Genomic DNA, 6,087 nt, shown 5'->3' with positions numbered 1-6,087 from the left:
CTGTGCTTCAGCTCAGATCTAGCCACAGGGCTTGGAAATTTGGCAGCAGAGGAGTGGTAGCAGTATTAATTGCCCTTTTCCCCCCATCAGCAAATTTTGTGACCCATGGGAAGCCCTGCAGGCCAGATGCCATGGCACCATGGGCCTGATTTGGCCTTTGGGCAGGGGGTTAAGCACCCCTGATGTGGACTGTTGTTTTAAAATAATCTTTCTCTGCATGTTTTATTCTTACTATTAAACAACACTGTGTTTTAAAAGGGCTGTTTGGTCTATAGATACACAAATAGTTGCAGACTCCCAAGAGGGAGTACTGAAGCGCCATACCCAGTCTGACCTGCTGGTAAGCATTGTTGGACCATGATGTATTGCAGACAAGAGTCTAGACAAGGGTTCAATTTAGGAATGGGAGAACTGGATTCTCACCCTGGAAGAGCTAAAGAGTGTATTCACGGAACAGAAAGAGGAGACAGGTGTAGCTAGCCCTGTATCCATGACATAAAGGTAACTGCATACCATATTTATCCAAATACAAGAAGACCCTGAATACAAGACAGCCCCCCCCAATAACTAGACACTCTACATGGAAAATGTATACATTTATTTAAATTTTCCATGTATGAAATCTAATTTTTGGAGGATCATCTTAAATTCATCCCTCCCGCTACTGCAGGTAGTAGGGGGAGAGGTGATAAGGAGGCAGTAATGGGGCAGGCAGTGGGGGGACAGACAGTGGAGGAGGTGGTAGGGGGACAGGCAGTGGAGCAAGCAGTAGGGGACAGAGTGAGGGGGCAGGTTATGGGGGGGAGGCAGTGGGGCAGGCGGTGAGGGAGACAGGCAGCTTGCCATCTTTGACTTGTTCTGCCCCCCACTTCATTGTGCCTGCTCCCCTCCATCCTCAGGCTGCCCCAATCCCTCTTCCCCTCTTCCCCCCCCATGCTGTTTCTGCCCCCCACAGGCTTGGATCCCTGCTCCCCCTTCCTCCCATCTCCCCCCACCCCTTCCATTGAAATCTTCCCTCCCACCCCTTCCCCACCTCCCGGCTGCACTCCTCCTCACCATTGCTCTAGGCTGGTAAGCCCCATCTCTGCTGCAGCCTCGAGCACAGATTATGGCTCCAGCCCAGCCCTGTAACAGCAACTTGGAGCCAGCACTGCTGCTACGGGGCTGGGCTGGGACCAGTGCTCTGTGCTCCAGGCTGCAGCAAAAATGGAGCCTGCTGGCACAAAGCAAAGATAAAAAGGAGTGCGGCAAAGCTGGGGGGAGACTGGGGGATGAGTGGCTGGGTGTGTAGAGGCAGTGGGGAGCAGCCAGCAGCTCTAGTCCCAACCCCTGCCCTCATGCTCACTTGTAAAGTGAGGGGCTTTTTTCCCCATGTTAAATAAGTGGGGGCGGGGGGACCTCATCTTCTAATAGAGTCAATGCAGTAGATATAATGCACTCTAGACTTTTTAAGGCATTTACCACTATGTAAGCATTTTGATTAACAACTTAACATTGTCCAATGGCATTAGTGCACAGTTCTATAGCACAGTCATACTGAGCAAGCCAAATTGCTTGGGAAACTGATAAATTGAGATTAGAACTGAGGTCTCTTGGGCCCCTTTTTCCTTTCCCAAAAGGCAAGATGGTTTCCATCATGGGCCTATGCTCTGGCTTGCCCCTGGATGTCAGTCAAGCCTATTTAGTATACAGACATGGTGGGCTTAGCTCAGGGGTGGGCAAAATGCCGGATTTGGTCGGTGAGCAGACTCCCATTTCCAAGCAGCCCCTGCCCATGTTGCTGCATCCAGTTTCCGTGGAGACCCCTGGAGCGGCAGCGCAACGACGACACGGAGCCAGCAGCACTGGTGAGGTGCACTGCTGGGTGGGGAGCTGCTCTGGGGCTGGGCCTGGGATCTTGCGGTAGTGATGGCATGGTCCAGAGCTGGGGCATAGCTGAGATTCATTGCCTGCATGCCCCTGCCCAGGGCATGTGGGCAGCAGATCACAGCTCTGCCCTGGCTCCAGACCATGCTGTCACTGCTGCAAGATCCCAGCCCTGCGTGTGCTGCCAGTGCTGCTGAGGCAGGTCTCCACGGAAGCCCTGGCCCCGTGCTGTCACTGGGGTCTCACAGAAACTGGCTGCAGTGATGCAGGCAAGGGCTGCTGGGAAATGGAGTCTACTGCAGGCCCAGTCTGGCCTGTGAGCCAGATTTTTGCCTGGCCCTTGCTTAGATGCATCAAGAAACTAGAAGCACCCTGGAAGGCAGAGCCTAATCTACTTGTTCCCATTTTAATTGCACCTCGTTAGTCCCTGATTATGGGGAAGGAGGTAGACGTTTGCAGTTGTATCTCCTTTAGGATTTGCTTGTAGGTGTTGCTCTGGCAAGAAGTGTAGCTATCATAGGCTACTATAATACATCGTAGGAACCTCAGTTACAAGTAATTGTGTTCATTCCTTGAAGTTGATTGTCAGTCTGTCAGACCATCTGGTTGTCCTATCACTTCTGACTGTCTGTCACCCATCTGTCATCATCCATCCATTGATCTGCTTGACTAATCTATGGCAGTTTCAAACATTCATCTCGGTGGCAGGCTAGATCAAGTCAGTGTGGAAAGAGTGAATTCCAGCTTAAGTGATAGTAGGCAAGCAGCTCTCTATTATGTCAGCAATAACTGACTTGCCAGAGTATGAAAAATATAAATAGAGGCAACATCTACAATTATGCACCAGCACCCTTTATTAAGTTAATCCCTGAACTCACAAATGATCTCCCTGGCGCACAGAAATATGGGGTGGTGTAAGACTTAAGGCAAAATTGTCAAGCTGTCTGACCTGAAAAACAAGATCTCTTCCTTGGGAAGGTGGGTGGAGGGGAAAAAAAAGGTTTCAGATAGATTGCTTGTCTTCCCTCTCATGTTGTGTAATCTTTGTTTATTTTGAGGAAGAATTTAATGTTAGCTCGGTCATCCTGGCTGAACTTTGCATGCAACTATTTTGTCTGTCTATAATTCTTTTCATGTACTTGGCTACAGTACTCTTATTTGTTTCCTGGCTTAAGTTGCAGTACCCCTATGTCTCTCCTGGCATGCTGCAATTCAGCTGCTGTGTAATCCACTCCAGGGGTGACTGCATTTCCACAACTGTAGAGATGTAGTGGTGGCCTACAAGCATCTTCTGCCTCCTTCCCATTCATCCAATCTGGTCTTGCACCCAGCACAGCTCAGGCTCAGTCTGGAGGCCTGGCTAATACACCATTCACTTCACAGGTCCCTTCACCTAACGTCACTGCCCATCACATAAAACCTGAGTCGAATTCAACTCTTCCTTCTGTTGGTGAAAATGCACGATAGTTTCCAGTTCAAATATAGCTTTACTCATCCAGCTCTGTGGCCAGCGTTACACTGATGTAAATCCATGGTAACGCCACTGATTTCAGTGAATTCCCTGCAGATTTATACCCACACAAATGGTTGTGGAAACCATCCTTAGATGTCCAGATAGGGAGGCTGCCCTGAGGCCTGCAGCATCATTGGAGCTGAGAACAGCATTCATTTATACCGTTAATGAATTTATCCCAGTAGTGCTGAAATATTCAGTGACCCTCTGCATCTCTGTTACTGCTGGGAAAGGCCAGTAATCCTGTAGGTATCGTTTCTTTGTTCTCTGTCCTTCCTCTCTCACCAAATCCCAGCTGATCCCCACATCTAGTGAGGGTCTGCTCTGAGGTAGTGATTTAGAGCTAGTATAAATACTGACAACTGTGTGTTGTAAATCTCTGGGACTACTGTCCTGTTTTTTCCTCTTTGTGAACAACAGGGAAGTGACTAGTTTTAACAGGAACCCTCACATCCCTTTCCCTGCTTCCAAGCTGTCTGTGTTAAAATGTACGTATTTTCCAGTCACAGAGAAATTCTCGGTATTGCATGAGGTTTTGTGGCTAGATCCAGCCATGATGAGGACAATGTCTCCTACCCTTCCACATTTCTTAGAACTCGGGATATAAAGATGACCACACAGGCGATCATTGTATTCACCTGGGGAAACTTGGCAGGCCAAAAGTGCCTATGTGGTTTAGGCACCTCCAGTCTTGAGCAGCAGCTGTGGGGAGGGGGTTGGGTGCCTAAATCCACATCAGACACCAAAGTCCTTTTGTGGATCCAGCCTTTGAGTGTTGGGGTGTGTTGTTTCCCATCTGCTCAATGAGCATAACAGCCTGCCCCACGCCCACATGGGACTGCTGCCAGGATAAATGCACTAAAGAGTGCATGGAGTTCATACACTGGCAATCAGGACCGCGGATGCGTTGGTGAGCTCACTCCAGAGGTGCATTCATACATAAACATGGTGCAGCAGGATCTCTTGTTCTCAGAAATCTTCCGGGCCTTTTGTTTTACAAGCCATTAAATATCTCCCCTTGTGCATCCATGAGGGATGATATCCAGGATTAAGCTATATGCTCCGTTTCCCTTCAGTCATATTAATCTCTCAGGGAATTCAAATGTCTTTCTGTTGGCACCATCAGAAACAATACTGTGTCAGCTCTGATAAAGGTTTAACTTTGCCTTTCTCCCTTCCGTTTCTACAAGCCTGTTGCTTTTATGTTCTCCCCCACTGGGGAGGAAATCCCAGTGATAACTATGGGGGCCCTTCCTAGGGAAGAGATCTTTCCTGATCTGTTAAGTGCTGTTTTTTGACCAAATTGATGATAAGAGCAATGGGAAATATCAAGAAGACAAAATCTCATGGATTCCTGACAAATGGCGCAGTCTCAAGCAATGGAGACGGACTGTAACAGATACAGCCAGTTGGCAACGTTATGCAGCTTACAGGTTGGTGGGACTTCTCAACACACATCCATCCCAAAGCACATACCCTGTCACTGGGACCACTGGATGCTCTCCACTTATTGGTAATACCAAGCTTTAAGAGACCCACCATTGGGTAGGTCTGATTCTTACACCACTTACACAGATGCACATATACTCCCCTTTGTTGCAATCTAACTAGACCATGACAAGAACCAAGTACCACCGTTGCCCATCCCCTTCTGTGAGAAGACACTGATCATACAGGACATGCCACCCTTCTACCACCCAACACTCAGCTGCAGAAGAAGGGCATGCTGCCACTTTGGTTTGCCATGGGAGAAAATTTCCTCTGATATTCTTCTCAAGCTGCTTTGACCTGAACATGGGGTACAATTTGAGACCAGGACATACTTGGTAGGCTTGTGTGGGAGAAGGATAGTACAGCTATTGATGTCCCTCCCTGTGATTTTCAAAGATAAAGCTATTTATAATCCAGAAATCTACATGGCTTTAACCTGTAATAAAAGAGCTTGGCAGTAGCGATTTACCTACGTATAACGCATTTGGTTCATTTACTTTGAAAAGGGGCTTTCCTGTGTTACTTTGCATGAGATATAATTAAAACATCAGATGCCTGGCCCTTTGTAATCTTCACACAGCAATGTTTGCTGGAGACTAAACAAATTCATTCATTGGGATTCATTCTTGCAATTGATGTTCCAGCCGGTGCTAGCTTTCTCTAATTAATTTGGAAAAGGGCAGCTGGAGGCTGCCAGCCAAGATGCTCTGGTTTATCACTAAGTGTGTTTAGTTTTTGATCATTTCCAGTGCAGCTAGGATGGGGGTTTTGGTGATTAAATGAGACTAAGCATTCTCTGTTAAAAAAAAAAAAATCCGCACATTGTGATTCTCTGATGTCTGGCATTAGGGAAGTTTGGGGAAGTCCTGATTTTGCCCGTGAATGTTGGAACTCAGGCTGGGCTACAGAGGCATAAGTGGCCCAGTACTGCATTGTGGGGCAGCAGCAGTGCACAGTGCAGGAGCGATAGGCAGAGGTTTCACTGCTGGGGGGGGCTTCATTTTTCCAGTGGTCACTTCCATTTTTTTGCCACCAACACATGTTGAGCAGCAAAGAAAAAGAGGTGACATCTCAGTGTGCTGCTGCTGCTCTGTCCTACCTGCATCCAGCGCTACTGCAGGAATGGTACAGGGTCTGTGTGTAAGGGGGGAGGGACAATAGGATGAGGTACCCCCCTGTCTCTGCTATGGCCCCCCCCCCCACCCCCTAATGCCTCG

This window comes from Gavialis gangeticus, unplaced genomic scaffold, assembly GCF_001723915.1.
Source record: "Gavialis gangeticus isolate Ggan-Ray unplaced genomic scaffold, GavGan_comp1, whole genome shotgun sequence".
Taxonomy (NCBI): Eukaryota; Metazoa; Chordata; order Crocodylia; family Gavialidae; genus Gavialis; species Gavialis gangeticus.
Note: the sequence above shows the minus strand (reverse complement) of the source record.